At 38.9% G+C, this 17,552-nt stretch overlaps 1 protein-coding gene across 25 annotated transcripts in view; it reads right to left on the bottom strand.

Annotated features, from left to right (window-relative positions):
* Window positions 1–17,552, bottom strand: part of Phcl-1 (pH-sensitive chloride channel 1) — a 153,762-nt gene that overhangs the window by 73,699 nt on the left and 62,511 nt on the right. For all 25 annotated transcript variants that reach the window (XM_076774016.1, XM_076774017.1, XM_076774019.1 and 22 more), the window contains exon 2: window positions 16,054–16,242. The gene's annotated coding sequence lies outside the window, so the exon portion shown is untranslated. The remainder of the gene's footprint in view (window positions 1–16,053; window positions 16,243–17,552) is intronic.

Below are 17,552 nucleotides of genomic sequence, written 5' to 3'. Positions count from 1 at the left end.
GCACGAACTTCTCCGCCCTTCGGTCCCTCCCTCGCGGCTCGTTCTATCCGCGTCTTGGTTAGCCAATTAAGACTGTTCTTAAATTCACCGGCTACGAAACCCAGTTAGCTGCAGCTGCACCGGGTGATCGTTTAATTTCGGTCTCTCTGTATAATACGGTTACTCTCGGGACGAGTTTCCGGTCGCAGCAGTTCGGTAGCATCCGTGTCGTCCAGAAATTAGTTTTCCACGGTAATCGTCTCCGCGGTGGAATTGGGAGGCTCGTCGAGCGTACGAGAACCCGCGGAACCGGACCGATAAGCGGCGAGTAAAATTTCAAACTTCGCGAACGCTACCGCGACACGTGACCCGAACATCGTTTTATTATTCAACGGACCGTGAGATAAGAGAAAAATAACGAGCTCGATCGTCGAGAGCGATTAATCGTTACGATCGATAATGTAAATGGTCGTTCAACGTGCTTCGAAGTTGGAAATTTTTACAATGTTTAAATATGTTATCGCGAAATTTTTACGAAGCAATGGACACTGGGTAATTTTAACCCTTATGTGGACTCTCGTGGACAGAATTGTTTTACTTGGCCCTTTGCAATCCGAATTGTATTTCAATTTTGTTACCAGCAGCACCCAACGCTTTTACGTTTTTTATTTGAAACTTATCTGTTAAAATATCTGTTTTATTTACACTGTTGTTGTATTTTGTAAGTTTCAAGTGTACGATATCTCTTTGGTTTGGATTTGAAAACATGTCGAGTGGAACTTGACGAAGGAGCTCTTGAGATAAAAATTAATGTCGAGTCATACTCGACATAGGGGTGCAAAGGGTTAATGTTGACTTTGACGAATTGGAAAATGGAAATTAACATGCTAACTAATGGAGGATTACGTAAATTTTCAAATAATTACATTGATATATATTATATAATTGTTAGTTTAAACTTGCAGAGGGTCACAGCGACTTCAACAATCCACTTGAGGGTTAATTTCAACAACCATATTTATTCCACTGACGAGCTACAAATATTAATTCCTACCACTTTATCGACCGATTGTCATGAGATTTAATTACCTTATATTAACAGAAAACGAGCAATATAGTAAACACTTTTACAAAATTTGATTTAACATTCCTATAGGTACAAGGAAGAGTACATATACAGTGTGTTCGGCTACATCTGGGAAAAATTTTAGTGGGGAATTCTAGAGACCAAAATAAGACGAAAATCAAGAATATCAATTTGTTGATGGAGGCTTCGTTAAAAAGTTATTAACGTTTAAAGTTCCACACGTAAAGAATTTTTTTCTCGAAAATGCGCAAGATTTTGGGGGTATGTCTATTCACCAAAAATGATTGTAATTGACCCCCACAGCTAACAATATTTTTTTCAGAACGATTTGAAATATTTCAATTTCGTCGAAAAATTCCACACTTTCTCGAATTTTTTTCTACAAAGTGGGTAGGATTTCGGGGGTATGTCTATTCACCAAAAATGATTGTAATTGACCCCCACAGCTAACAATATTTTTTTCAGAACGATTCGAAATATTTCAATTTCGTCGAAAAATTTCACACTTTCTCGAATTTTTTTCTAGAAAGTGGGTAGGATTTCGGGGGAATGTGTAATGATCAAAAATGATTGTAATTGACCCCCATAGCTAACAATATTTTTTTCAGAACGATTTGAAATATTTCAATTTCGTCGAAAAATTTCACACTTTCTCGAATTTTTTTCTAGAAAGTGGGTAGGATTTCAGGGGTATGTCTATTCACCAAAAATGATTGTAATCCCCTCCCGCAACTAAAAATAATTTTTCCAGAACGATTTGAAATATTTCAATTTCGTCGAAAAATTTCACACTTTCTCGAATTTTTTTCTAGAAAGTGGGTAGGATTTCGGGGGAATGTGTAATGATCAAAAATGATTGTAATTGACCCCCATAGCTAACAATATTTTTTTCAGAACGATTTGAAATATTTCAATTTCGTCGAAAAATTTCACACTTTCTCGAATTTTTTTCTCGAAAGTGGGTAGGATTTCAGGGGTATGTCTATTCACCAAAAATGATTGTAATCCCCTCCCGCAACTAAAAATAATTTTTCCAGAACGATTTGAAATTTTTTAATTTCGTCGAAAAATGTCACACATTCTCGAATTTTTTTCTAGAAAGTGGGTAGGATTTCGGGGGTATGTCTATTCACCAAAAATGATTGTAATTGACCCCCACAGCTAACAATATTTTTTTCAGAACGATTTGAAATATTTCAATTTCGTCGAAAAATTTCACACTTTCTCGAATTTTTTTCTCGAAAGTGGGTAGGATTTCGAGGGTATGTCTATTCACCAAAAATGATTGTAATCCCCTCCCGCAACTAAAAATAATTTTTCCAGAACGATTTGAAATTTTTTAATTTCGTCGAAAAATTTCAGCACCTACCCGATTTTTTTTCTCGAAAGTGGGTAGGAATTCGGGGGTATGTCTATTCACCAAAAATAATTGTAATCCCCTCCCGCAACCGAAAATAATTTTTCCAGAACGATTTGAAATTTTTGAATTTAATTGTTAATAACTTTTTAACGAAGCCTCCATCAACAAATTGGTATTCTTAATTTTCGTCTTATTTTGTCCTCTAGAATCCCCCATTAAAATTTTTCTCAGGGGTGGCTGAACACTCTGTATAGCCTAGGGTCAATCGGTACCGGTCGGTAAGATGTTAAGATTGGATGGTAAAGAAACTAAATGTAGGTCTCACGAATTTTAACGAGCCTGTCGACATAAATTTAGTTTCCAATTGTCTGAAAAGAAAGTATCGTTTTGGTGGACAATGCGAGAGGTTTGGTCCGACAGTCAAAGTGTCGAGAAGGGCGCGAGAGGAAAGAGGATCCCAGTGAGTTGGTCGTGACAGTGGTCGTGGCCAGTGTTAGTCAGACCAGCAGGCGGGTAGGTACAAGTAAACGGTACCACCAACCGTACAGCTGATGTTCGTTCGATCAATACGGGGCGTTGCGGCACGAAACGCTATAGAGTATGTCACGTGGCTTAGCCTGTCCCATTCTGAGTCCGCGGTTCCTTTCCACGGTGCACTCTCTCCCCTCTCCCGTTCCCTCCAACCCACTCCTACTCCTCCCTCTTCCTTCCACTTCCTCGTCCTTTGCAGGATACACCTTTGGCGGCTCGACACTTTCCTTTCTCTTCCGGACGAGCCACCCGGAGCCGCCGGGCAGAGGAATTTCCCCCCTCCCCGCGGCTCCTTTTCTCTCCTTTCGAGATTCTACACACGATGATCACCCCGGACATTTTTCCTCGGGGCGACCGTTACCGATTAAAACGGATAAGCTTGTTTCGCGAGCGACGGTCGAAGGCTCTTATCGTTATCGTGCGCCGTCCCCTCGACGCCAGCTCTTTTGTTTCGCGCGCGTTACCCTTTCGTGATTCCCTACGCTCGCGCGCCACGTCGAATTAAAACAATGCGGTGTCGCGGGAGAGTTCCTCTTTTTGTTTGCCCGCTGTCGGGGTTTACAAGTTTTCACAACCCCTCGACGGGATTATTTCGCCGCGAGTCTCTTCCATCGCGACGCCACTTAATTAAGCACGCCGGGAGAACTCGCGCGGTTAATTCTCGTTCTGCGGAGTCGAAGCGTGGGCGGACGGATGTGTCGCGGGGAGAATCTTCCGGATAGTGTGCTGCTCCTTCCATGGGATCGGTGATTCCTAACACTAAAAACTCTACCACAACGATCGGTCACATGACCCCATTTAAGATGTCATTTGAGAACTTTTTATATATTCAACGTTATTTCTCTCATATTCAGTTCTTTTTTAATTACTTGTTTTCTCAGGGAAATATTGCAGCTTGGCTGTTGCAGAAGTCAACGAGATAGCACGAAGGAAGATAGGACAAGAAGAGGGGAGCATTTCGCTCTGGGTCAGCTGGGATACCGCCATTGGATACTCGATCGACGAGTGTATACAGGGTGTTCTGCCACCCCTGGGAAAAATTGTAATGGGAGATTCTAGAGGCCAAAATAAGACGAAAATCAAGAATATTAATTTGTTGATGGAGGCTTCGTTAAATAGTTATTAACAATTAAATTCAGAAATTTCAAATCGTTTTGGAAAAATTATTTTCAGTTGCGGAGATCAATTACAAGCACTTTTAGTGAATAGACATATATTCGAAATCCTACTCAGTTTCGAGAAAAAAATTCGAGAAGGTGTGAAATTTTACGATAAAATCAAAAAATTTCAAATCGTTTTGGAAAAATTATTTTCGATTGCGGAGGTCAATTACAAGCACTTTTAGTGAATAGACATATATTCGAAATCCTACGCACTTTCGAGAAAAAAATTCGAGAAGGTGTGAAATTTTTCGATAAAATTAAAAAATTTCAAATCGTTTTGGAAAAATTATTTTCGATTGCGAGGGTCAATTACAAGCATTTTTAGTGAATAGACCTACCTTCGAAATCCTACGCACTTTCGAGAAAAAAAATCCTTACCGAAAATCTAATTAGGTGTCTTTTTTCGACGAAAAAAAAAAATTTCAAATCTTTCCGAAAAAATTATTTTCGATTACGGGGGTCAATTATAGTCATTTTTGGTGAACAGACATACCCCCGAAATCCTACCCACTTTCTAGAAAAAAATTCGAGAAGTTTTGAAATTTTTCGACGGAAAAAAAAAATTTGAAATCGTTTTGGAAAAATTATTTTCAGTTGCGGGTGTCAATTGCAAGCATTTTTGGTGAATAGACATACCCCTGAAATCCTAGGCATTTTCGAGAAAAAAATTCCTTACCGAAAATCTAATTAGGTGTCTTTTTTCGACGGAAAAAAAAAATTTCAAATCTTTCTGAAAAAATTATATTCGATAGCGGGGGTTACTTATAGTCATTTTTGGTGAACAGACATACCCCCGAAATCCTACACACTTTCTATAAAAAAATTCGAGAAGTTGTGAAATTTTTCGACGGAAAAAAAAAAATTTGAAATCGTTTTGGAAAAATTATATTCAGTTGCGGAGGTCAATTACAAGCATTTTTGGTGAATAGACCTACCTTCGAAATCCTACGCATTTTTGAGAAAAAAATTCCTTACCGAAAATCTAATTAGGTGTCTTTTTCGACGGAAAAAAAAAATTTCAAATCTTTCTGAAAAAATTACATCCGATAGCGGGGGTCAATTATAGTCATTTTTGATGAACAGACATACCCTCGAAATCCTACCCACTTTCTAGAAAAAAATTCGAGAAGTTTTGAAATTTTTCGACGGAAAAAAAAAAATTTGAAATCGTTTTGGAAAAATTATTTTCAGTTGCGGGTGTTAATTGCAAGCATTTTTGGTGAATAGACATACCCCCGAAATCTTGCGCATATTCGAGAAAAAAATTCATTACGTGTGGAACTTTAAACGTTAATAACTTTTTAACGAAGCCTCAGTCAAGAAATTGATATTCTTGATTTTCGTCTTATTTTGGCCTCTAGAATCCTTCATTAAAATTTTTCCCATGGTTGGCCGAACACTCTGTATAGTTTGCAAAATGACAGAAAATATTATAATCGAACAAGTAAAATGAAAATGCAACTTCGCGAACGAACGTTTTGCGCAGAAACGATCGCTTTCTGGAAGCAACGTTCACGCAGCTAAATTGCTACGAGCACGCAAAACTTTCCGCTAAAATGTCTCGGAGAACGGTCATTACACATACCCTCGAAATCCTACGCACTTTCGAGAAAAAAATTCCTCACCGAAAATCTAATTAGGTGTTTATATTTTTCGACGGAAAAAGAAAATTTCAAATCGTTCTGAAAAAAATATTGTTAGCTGTGGGGGTCAATTACAATCATTTTTGGTGAATAGACATACCCCCGAATTCCTACCCACTTTCTAGAAAAAAATTCGAGAAGTTTTGAAATTTTTCGACGGAAATAAAAAAATTTGAAATCGTTTTGGAAAAATTATTTTCAGTTGCGGGTGTCAATTGCAAGCATTTTTGGTGAATAGACATACCCCCGAAATCTTGCGCATTTTCGAGAAAAAAATTCATTACGTGTGGAACTTTAAACGTTAATAACTTTTTAACGAAGTCTCCATCAACAAATCGGTATTCTTGATTTTCGTCTTATTTTGGCCTCTGGAATCCCCCATTAGAATTTTTCCCAGGGTTGTCGAGCACCCTGTAGAACTCGTGGACCGCGCGTATGATCCTACTAAATGATTTAGCGTGGTTCCGCGGCCTGATTTGAATAAAACAGGGGAACTCTGATAACTCTCTGGCGTCACCGCGGCTGGGTCACCCGGACACGCACAAACTTTGCAACGATATCGCGCGTAACGACGGAACTACGGTCGCCTGGGGCGCGAAACTCTGACGGAATAAGTCTTTCGGAACGCTTCGGAGAGGAGCTTACATAAAACATTTAATTTGTCGGCTCGCGTATCGTAACTTTCGAAACAATTTTCCGCGTCGCGTATTGTTCATCCTGAAACGCGGCACGAGAATAAAGATCGATTCGAAGCGTGGTACGTAGTTTCTTTTTCGAGTGTCTTTTTCCCAAGGAAAATTGGTCCTGCGTAGGAACAGGATGCGCGTCGTATCGTTCGAATAATGCAACGCGAGAAATGAAACGCGGGAATCGTGTAAATTGGTCGCTGGCTCGCGAGAAAGCAAAGGAGGGTAAAGTATTTTGAAATCTCCTCGGGGAATTTGCGCAGAGCTCGAGTGGACGTGTTATTTGCGCGCAGTCTCGTTAGAAAAGCAAAGAAACGGTTCTTGAAGGGACGAGGGAACGTTTCTCGTTCGACTCGTCTTCGTCCCGCTGCGCCATCGTTCCTTAATTACAGGAATTGAATGAAAGCTTCCGTGGAAATTGCGTTACTCAAAATATTACGTGTCCGTCCCAGATCGGGCGACACGTTGACGATGGGTGTGGGTGCGAGTAGCGAATGGCGTCTCCGTGTCTGGTGTGCTAGATACCGTCTAACCGTTAATTTACCAACGAACATCTTCCTTCGACGATCCTTTCGGGGATCAAAATGCCAATGGCCCAGACACAGACGATCGTCGATCTGGCACCCAAAAGTTCAACGATTCTCGATTTTTTTCGTTAACGATTTAACTCCAGATTTGCAAATCCCCTTTGTAAAATCGAGAACGCAATTTGTTAATTTGAACATTTTTAAGCGGATACTGTTTAAAAGGATTTAAAAAATCTTTGGTACCTTGCTTGGGACACCAAACGTTCTGGTAAATTTATTAATCGGTTATCATCGATCGTTTATTATTACACGATTAAATTATTGGACCATGCATGTCGATTTAAATTAGTAAGCTTAATTTAAAGCTGTTCTGCATGGTTCGATAAATACTCGTGTAATAACACACAGCATGGAGTAACTCGATTAACCCACTAGTAGTTAAATACGTTACATTAAATAAAATTACTACAACGTGAAAATTGTACGCGACGAGAAAAACGATGGGAATTAGAGCATGGGAGAGAGCTTTTAGGATTCGAGAATAAATTAAAAAGGGCGAGGAAGAGCACAATGGCAAAAAGAGCGTTTAAAAGGAGAAATTGTAGACAATATGAGAGCTCTTTATGCACAAGAAAGATTAAAATGGTTTAACGGGAACGAGCACGGTTAAGGAAGAATGGAGCAATTGGAGAATAAAACTGGAGATGTTTGTTGAAATGCAGCTTCAGTGTAGTGGGGATAAAACAAGTTGAAACACACAATACAATTTATTTTATTCAACGTAATATCCTAGGTAGAACGTCGGTTTTATAATTTAACGCTAAACCTATCAACATGTCCTGAATACTCCTATCGTGCCTTTAAAAATACGTTTCGATCGACGCTGGTCGTGATAGACAAGACGGTACTTCCCACATTCGACGCCAGAGGGCTACGCTCTTAACTTTCTCGCAAGTGCTCGACCGGTCGTCTATTCCTATACATATATCGAAGCCTGAATGGAGTCGAGAAACTGAAGAATCCTGGCATTATTTGGGTCGTGGATACGCTCTGGCGTCATTCGACAAGGGAACTGAGAAAACGAAGGGTAAGACGAAATGGCAGGCTATCCAGCGTGCATCCCTTTCAGATTGTCTTTCTTACTCACGAAACTCCAATGTCGTTTGCCCTTGAACGACGTTCCCCGTCAGCTTCGTTCGTCGCGTCTCAACGTCTTTGAGATACCACTCCGACGACTCTTTTGCACTCACGAGACTCTCTTTTGTCTGGGTGGAGTGCCATCCCCTCGTAGGGTGTACTCCAGGAACTCGTCAACGATCGTCAGTCGTCGCCACTCGGTGCGGTCGCTGGTTCCATCGTCTTCGGACGAGTTCCCAAACGAAGGAGTCGAGAGAAAAGGGCATGAAAAACGCATGGAACTCGAACTCCAAAGACCTCCCGGAGAGGTTCACGACCGGGGCTACTAATTTTAACGAACCCACCACCCGCTCGTGTCCTGTTGTTTCAGACAAAAGGTCGGCAAACTTGGTCCAAGAAGGGTGCAACGACAAGAATTTTTAGCGAGACGAGAATATGGACGACATTATACGAAAGAAAATGCATCGATAAAGCAATCCTAACAGGTCCTGCCTCAGGCGCTGGGACACTGAATGGTCAATCGAGAAGCGTATAGGTCTGGGTTAGTTGCGGCGACGTAACTTTTTGTTTAAGTATCGTAGATTTTCGTTGACGATTAGAGTGTTTTCCCACACTGACAATAACTTCTCGGTTTGTCTTCTTTCTTGATACGATCGTCTCGTTGAAAAGTAGTTAATCTTTAATGCAGAGTAAGAAGAAAACGATACAAATAAAGTTACAAAATTATTCGATATTTGAGCCGTTCGTTATGAAAGGGGTGCAGAGCGAACAGAACAATACGGATGAACGCTAATTGGCTGATTGTATGCTTTTGGTGATCGACGATATTATCAGATATTTAAACAATATAAACGTCGTTCGAAGAAACATATGGTTCACGAGATTACAAATGGACTTGCAGCATTTATACAGGGTGTTCGGCTAACTCTGGGAAAAAGTTTAATGGGAGATTCTAGAAGCCAAAATAAGACGAAAATCAAGTATACCAATTTCTTGACTGAGGCCTCGTTAAAAAGTTATTAACAATTAAATTCAAAAATTTCAAATCGTTCTGGAAAAATTATATTCGGTTGCGGGGGTCAATTATAATCATTTTTGGTGAATACACATACCTTCGAAATCCTATCCACTTTCGAGAACAAAAATCGGATAGGTGCAGAAGTTTTTCGACGAAAAAAAAATTTTTCAAATCGTTCTGGAAAAATTATTTTCGGTTGCAGGGGTAAATTACAATCATTTTTGGTCATTACAAATAACCCCGAAATCTCACGCATTTTCGAGACAAAAATTCCTTACCGAAATACTAATTAGGTACCTTTTCGACAAAATTAAAAAATCTCAAATCATTCTGGAAAAAATATTATTAGCTGTGGGGGTCAATTACAATAATTTTTGGTGAATAGACATACCCCCGAAATCCTGCGCATTTTCGAGAAAAAAATTCAGTACGGGTGAAACTTTAAACGTTAATAACTTTTTAACGAAGCCTCCATCAACAAATTGGTATTCTTGATTTTCGTCTTATTTTGGCCTCTAAAATTTTAATGGGGGATTCTAGAAGCCAAAATAAAACGAAAATCAAGAATACCAATTTGTTGATGGAGGCTTTGTTAAAAAGTTATTAACGTTTAAAGTTTCGCCAGTTCCGAATTTTTTTCTCGAAAATGCGCAGGATTTCGGGGGTATGTCTATTTACCAAAAATTATTGTAATTGACCCCCGTAACCGAAAATAATTTTTCGAAAATGATTAGAAATTCTTTTTTTTCGTAGTCATCTAATTAGATTTTCGGTAAGGAATTTTTTTCTCGAAAGTGCGTAGAAATTCGGGGGTATGTGTAATGACCAAAAATGCTTGTAATTGACCCCTATAATTAAATATAATTTTTTTAGAACGATATGAAAATTTTTTCCCCCGTCGAAAAATTTCACACTTTCTCGAATTTTTTTCTAGAAAGGGGGTAGAATTTCGAGGGTATGCCTATTCACCAAAAATGATTCTAATTGAACCTCGCAACCGAAAATAATTTTTTCAGGACGATTTGAAATTTTTGAATGTAATTGTTAATAACTTTTTAACGAAGCCTCCATCAACAAATTGGTATTCTTGATTTTCATTTTATTTTGGCCTTTAGAGTCCACCATTAAAATTTTTCCCAAGGGTGGCCGAACACCCTGTATAAGAACGGAATAATCGAACGCTTGCGAGAGAGAAACCCCTCTGGTGGCGAGTACAAGAAGTGTCACCGCATGCAGTTACTCCCCCACTCGTATTCGTACATTACAATGAAGATTGTAAGCGAAAGAAATCTCGTTTCTTATGAATTATTTCCATCTATTGATAGTTGTAATTGTTATCTACGCCTTCGATTTAAAAAGTCTGCATCCTCGATCGAACCGAGAATATTTAATACGTTTGTTCTGAAGGATTAATGTTTGATCAGCGGGGATTGCCCATCGTGTACAAACCAGTGCTTCTCAAACTTTTCTGGTCACAGAGCACAGAACTCGGTGAACACACAAACCCCTCCCATAACTCCTCCGCCCCTAATATTTAACCATCGGAGGCGAGGCTATGAATGTCATCTCGACGCGTAAAACAGCAAACTAATGAGTGTCCCCAGGAATAAAAGAGCAGATTGACACTTTACCGATCAGTGGCGGTTGATATCCTTTAATAGGCTAGCAGTCGGTAAGTATTGGTGTCAGAAAGCCGGTTAATAGGTTACCGGTCGGTAAAGGGTTGAATTATTCGAGACGAGTAAGTTGAATGGAAAGGTGGCAATTGCATCGACAGAATCTGACGCGCAGAAGGCGAAAGAATAACATAACCTATAAAAACTAGGTACAGACAAGTATAGTATTCTCAGCGATAATGTGTTTTTAACCGCGTACGGCGTGCAAATGGCCCATCGTGCGGCGCAGTGACCAACCGACAAATTCACGTGGCGCACCAGTGCACGAGTGTACACAGAGGATATTTTTAGATTTTTACGACCCATCGAACCTCTCCCTCCATTGTGATCAATTTTGATTCGGAAGAGCAGCCCGCGGTAGCTCTGCAATGGACTTTATATCGAGACGTACTTTCCCCGCTCGAGCACGGAATCCCCTATTTTGCGAGCTCCAAGGAAGTCGATAACATCACGCAAAGGTGAAGGTGCTGAATTAACTAGCTAGGTTAAGGACGAGATTTTAGCCCCGCGAATGCAGGTCGCCGCGGCATTTGCCATGAACCACTTAACCGTTCGTTCGTTTCTTCGATTCCTAACGCGACGTCCACCGTTTCGCGTCGTGGTTTCCGGCCGTTTCGTTCGCCGCCAAACGCGGGCTAACGAACGTCGAAGTTTCGCCTCGGTCCAAGGAGCATTTCAAAGGCTTCCAAGAAAGCTTTGAAATTTCCATCGAAAGGCCTCGATTCGAGTCTACGATCGATCTCCTTAGGCGTCGCGTTGTTTCATGAACTTTACCCGCGAATTAAAAAAAGATTGAGGTTAGAGAAAATCTTTCCAGCACGAATTCGTCGCTACACACGCAACAACAATAAAATAATTTTTTTTGTAGAGACAGTATCGAGTAGTGATAAATTCTCGAACCGTGTGCTTTACGCGCGATTCGAATCGTCGACGCGAAGGATACGAAAATATTACATCGAAGATCGATTTATTTGTCTCGGAAACGCCGCGAGCGGTCGACCACAGGTGCCGCAAAGACTTCCGGCCAACTCGAGAACTTATTGGCAAGTTCGCGGCAGAAACTCGAGCGACAAGTTGGCGGAACAAGAGACGAACCGATAGGAAAGAAGTGTGGCTGTAGAACGGAGATCAAGAGTTTCCAACTTTTTTCTTCGTCCTGTCTTAACCAGCTAATAGGATTAGCGAAACGATTTTTACGAGAGCAGTCGAGCAAACGAGCCCACCGAATTCGGGGCCAAACAACAATTAGGTTCCTCCAAGTCTTTCACTGTGCTCTCAAAAATGATTGGATTAATTGGATCAGTTTTGAGAAATAATTTGTTTAGTTACTTAGTGAAAAATCATGTCGACCATATGTGGGTCAATGTGTTAATATTGTAAGAATTAAAACTGGATAGTGTGGCGACACTTCTCGCACTCGCCACCAGAGGACTACGCGTTTAACTTTCTCGCAAGTGCTTGGCCAACTATCTATTCGTATATACAGGATGTTCGACCAGCCCTGGGAAAAATTTTAATGGGGGATACTAGAGGCCAAAATAAGACGAAAATAAAGAATATCAATTTCTTGATGGAGGCTTTGTTAAAAAGTTATTAATATTTAAAGTTCCGCACGTAATGAATTTTTTTCTCGAAAGTGAGTAGGATTTTGGGGGTATGTCTATTCACCAAAAATGATTGTAATTGACCTCCGCAACAGAAAATAATTTTTCTAAAACGATTTGAAATTTTTCTTTTTCGTCGAAAAATTTAGGCACCTTCTTGAATTTTTTTCTAGGAAATGAGTAAGATTTCGGAGGTATGTCTATTCACCAAAAATGATTGCAAATGACTCCTGCAGCCAAAAATATTTTTTTTAGAACGATTTGAAATTTTTTAATTTTGTCGAAAAATTTGTCCACCTACTCGAATTTTTTTCTAGAAAGTGGGTAGGATTTCGGGGGTATGTCTATTCACCAAAAATGATTGTAATTGCCCCCCACAGCTAACAATATTTTTTTCAGAACGATTTGAAATATTTTAATTTCGTCGAAAAATTTCACACTTTCTCGAATTTTTTTCTAGAAAGTGGGTAGGATTTCGGGGGTATGTGTATTCACCAAAAATGCTTGTAATTGACCTCCGCAACAGAAAATAATTTTTCAAAAACGATTCGAAATTTTTTTTTTCGTCGAAAAATTTAGGCACCTTCTTGAATTTTTTTCTAGGAAATGAGTAAGATTTCGGGGGTATGTTTATTCACCAAAAATGATTGCAAATGACTCCTGCAGCCAAAAATATTTTTTTTAGAACGATTTGAAATTTTTTAATTTTGTTGAAAAATTTGTCCACCTAATCGAATTTTTTTCTCGAAAGTGCGTAGGATTTCGGGGGTATGTCTATTCACCAAAAATGATTGTAATTGCCCCCCACAGCTAACAATATTTTTTTCAGAACGATTTGAAATATTTTAATTTCGTCGAAAAATTTCACACTTTCTCGAATTTTTTTCTAGAAAGTGGGTAGGATTTTGGGTGTATGTGTATTCACCAAAAATGATTGTAATTGACCCCCGCAATTGAAAATAATTTTTCCAGAACGATTTGAAATTTTTGAATTTAATTGTTAATAACTTTATAACGAAGCCTCCATTAACAAATTGGTATTCTTGATTTTCGTCTTATTTTGGCCTCTAGAATCCACCATTAAAATTTTTCCCAGAGTTGGCCTAACACCCTGTATACACTCCTCGACCGACTATTCAGTGTCCTGGCGTCTAACGCAGACACACGACTAATTAGCTTTGAGAAGAGAAAACGACTAAAGATAATTAAAGCAGTAACTAAGTAAGATCGTAACCTCCTAACCAAAGCTTCGATCGTAAAAATCCATAGTCTAAGGTTATTATTCCGATATATCTCGGATACAAACTTTAGTACTTATCGAATTGACATTATCTTTGCGCAAATAACGATCCAGCTAGAATAGAGCAAGTCTTCCCCAGGGAACCATGATATATAGTTTACAGTAATGGAAGGCCAGTCCGGGGCAACGTGTACCAGTGCTTAAATAAAAAGCCAAAAGGGAGAAAAAAGTAGCGGTAGGCGTCAAAGTTAAATGAGCAACGAGCTCAAGGGAAACTTGTTATTTTACGACGGACTAATAATGCGTCCGGCGTGGTATTCACAGTTCGTCAAACATCAAAGCGGACGGAGTAGCCTCTTTGCATGAAATAACTTAATTTTCATGGATCCCCTCCGACGGGGAGCACCTTCAAGGTTCAATTTACTTCGCCAGAATACATTTCCAAAGCGGATATTTCATCACGGACCAATTCTTCGCAGAGATCGCGTCCGTAGGCCGGCGAGGGTAAACGGCCGCTTCTAACTTTATGACCTTCGAGGTTGATTCCAGAATTTGGGTACTTGCAGCTTATTTAGGAATCCGGAGGCTCTCTTCGCGCTCGCGGTGAACCTCGTACCGGGAAAGGGAAGATTAATGAGCCCGTAGGGAAACTTCAAAGAGGCCCTCGAATACAAGTTCACGATCCACGAGAAATCTCGAGCAGAACCGATCGAACTGAATATTGCAGCTCACGTTCCGGTTTCCACGTTCGTTTCTCTCTCCGTGCTTCTTCCTTCGATCCTTCGACCTACCAGGAGTCCGTTTCCTCCGCGATCACGTCCCCGCCCGGACGAATTTAAATTTAAAACGAAACAAAAGCGTGGCCGGAATATCTCAATATGGCGCCGAGTTACCGGCTTCCCGTAATCAGGCGCTTCCGCGAGGAAAACAAGTCGTTGGAAAATACCGAAGACCTACAATTCAGTGTACGAAAACCACCCCCTTATATTGACAATTATAAATAGCAATATAAATATCTCAAATATCTTGTTATTTATACAGGGTGTTCGACCACCCCTGGGAAAAATTTTAACGAAGGATTCTAGGGGCCAAAATAAGACGAAAATCAAGAATACCAATTTGTTGATAGAGGTTTCGTTAAAAAGTTATTGACGTTTAAAATTTCGCCATTACTGAATTTTTTTCTCGAAAATGCGCAAGATTTCGGGGGTATGTCTATTCACCAAAAATGATTGTATTTGAACCCCCTAGCTAAATATAATTTTTTTAGAACGATTTCAAAAATTCTATTTTCGCCGAAAATATTAGGCACCTGATTAGATTTTCGGTAAGGAATTTTTTTTCTCGGAAATGCGTAGGAATTTGGGGGTATGTGTAATGACCAAAAATGATTGTAATTGACCCCCACAGCTAACAATATTTTTTTCAGAACGATTTGAAATATTTTAATTTCGTCGTAACATTTCACACCTTCTCGAATTTTTTTCTAGAAAGTGGGTAGGATTTCGGGGGTATAACTATTCACCAAAAATGATTGCAATTGACCCCCACATCTAACAATATTTTTTTCAGAACGATTTGAAATATTTTAATTTCGTCGAAAAATTTCACTTTCTCGAATTTTTTTCTAAAAAGTGGATAGGATTTCGGGGGTATAACTATTCACCAAAAATGATTGTAATTGATTCCCACAGCTAACAATATTTTTTCAGAACGATTTGAAATATTTTAATTTCTTCGTAAAATTTCACATTTTCTCGAATTTTTTTCTAAAAAGTGGATAGGATTTCGGGGGTATGTCTATTGACCAAAAATGATTGTAATTGACCCCCGAAACCGAAAATAATTTTTCCAGAACGATTTTAAATTTTTTAATTGAATTGTTAATAACTATTTAACGAAGCCTCAGTCAAGAAATTGTTATTCTTGATTTTCGTCTTATTCTGGCCTCTAGAATCCCGCATTAAAATTTTTCCCTGGGGTGACCGAACACCCCTACTATATTTTTCAAATGGTGCAATTTTATTATTTCCAGAGTCTTACGATATTTAATAAATTCTTATCTACTGAAAAATTAAAAAAGACATTTTATAAACTCGTGTAATAAGTCTATTCTCGTAGATGGCGATGTTTAAATGCTTGCAAGCTTTTATTTTTCCAAAGACCAGCGAACTTATTACGCAAGTTAATGTTCCAACGATGCCTCCTTCTATTGTAACAAAACTTTATTCGAATAATTACGACTAGTTTTCCGGGTAGAAAAAAAATTCACGAGAGTCGTCGTTGAAAGAAGTCGCGGACTGTTGTAAACGCCTGATTGTGTGCGGCCGCGTAACGAGACGGATAATCCGAAAGCGAGGGAAACAAACGATTCTCGGCGGACAAAGAAAGAAAAAGCTTACCTTAACGTGAGATATTTGGCTGGTCGCAATGGACGAGGCAGGCTGTTGCTGTTCGTTGTGCAGGTTTTTACTTCAACTTTCGCGGACTCTCATCTTCCTTCTCGCCGCTTCTCATCCACTTTCGCGAGGCGGAAAGGCCCCTTCAGTGGCTCATGGCTGCTTTCAGCATCGACCGGTCGTAACTGCCATCTGAAAAAAATACAACGAGACTAAGACTTTCGAGCGTGCTTGTTTCCCTTCCGCAAACTCCAACGGGGGAATCGCAAACGAGGATTTCACGGGTGTGCCTCTAATTAATCGAACGAAAACTCCACGATTCTCCACGAGTCCAAAAAGCAAACATAACCTAAAATCTTTCTTAGTATCTATTTTTGTAACTTCTAATTAATCGAACGAAAACTCTACGATTCTCCACGAGTCCAAAAAGCAAACATAACCTAAAATCTTTCTTAGTATCTATTCTTGTAACCTCCAATTAATCGAACGAAAACTCTACGATTCTCCACGAAAGCAAAATGCAAACATAACCTAAAATTTCTCTTAGTACTTATTTCTTTAACCTCTAATTAATCGAAAGAAAACTCTACGATTCTCCACGAGACTAAAATGCAAACTACATAACCTAAAATTTCTCTTAGTACTTATTTCTTTAACCTCTAATTAATTGAAAGAAAACTCCACGATTCTCCACGAGTCCAAAAAGCAAACATAACCTAAAATCTTTCTTAGTATCTATTTTTGTAACCTCCAATTAATCGAACGAAAACTCTACGATTCTCCACGAAAGCAAAATGCAAACATAACCTAAAATTTCTCTTAGTACTTATTTCTTTAACCTCTAATTAATTGAAAGAAAACTCCACGATTCTCCACGAGACCAAAATGCAAACTACATAACCTAAAATTTTTCTTAGTATCTATTTTTGTAACCTCCAATTAATCGAACGAAAACTCTACGATTCTCCACGAGACCGAAATGCAAACTACATAAACTAAAATTTCTCTTGTAATCTCTAATTAATCGAACGAAAACTTTACGATTCTCCACAAGTTCAAAAAGCAAACATAACCTAAAATTTTTCTTAGTATCTATTTTTGTAACCTCTAATTAATCGAACGAAAACTCTACGATTCTCCACGAGTCCAAAATGCAAACATAACCTAAAATTTCTCTTAGTATTTATTTTTGTAACCTTTAATTAATCGAAGGAAAACTCTACGATTCTTTACGAGACCAAAATGCAAACTACAGAACCTAAAATTTCTCTTAGTACTTATTTTTAACCTAAATAACCTCTAATAATAACCTTAATAACCTTAATAACCTCTAATTAATCGAACGAAATCTCTACGATTCTCCACGAGACCAAAATGCAAACATAACCTAAAATTTCTCTTACGATTTATTTTTCTAACCCCACTCAGATTTTTGAGATATAAAACAAGAAATATGAAACGACAGTCGTCTAAATAACGTTCATATTAAAAAGAAAATTACA

This window comes from Colletes latitarsis, chromosome 10, assembly GCF_051014445.1.
Source record: "Colletes latitarsis isolate SP2378_abdomen chromosome 10, iyColLati1, whole genome shotgun sequence".
In the NCBI taxonomy this organism is placed as follows: Eukaryota; Metazoa; Arthropoda; class Insecta; order Hymenoptera; family Colletidae; genus Colletes; species Colletes latitarsis.
Note: the sequence above shows the minus strand (reverse complement) of the source record. Positions and strands in the feature narration are given on the sequence as shown.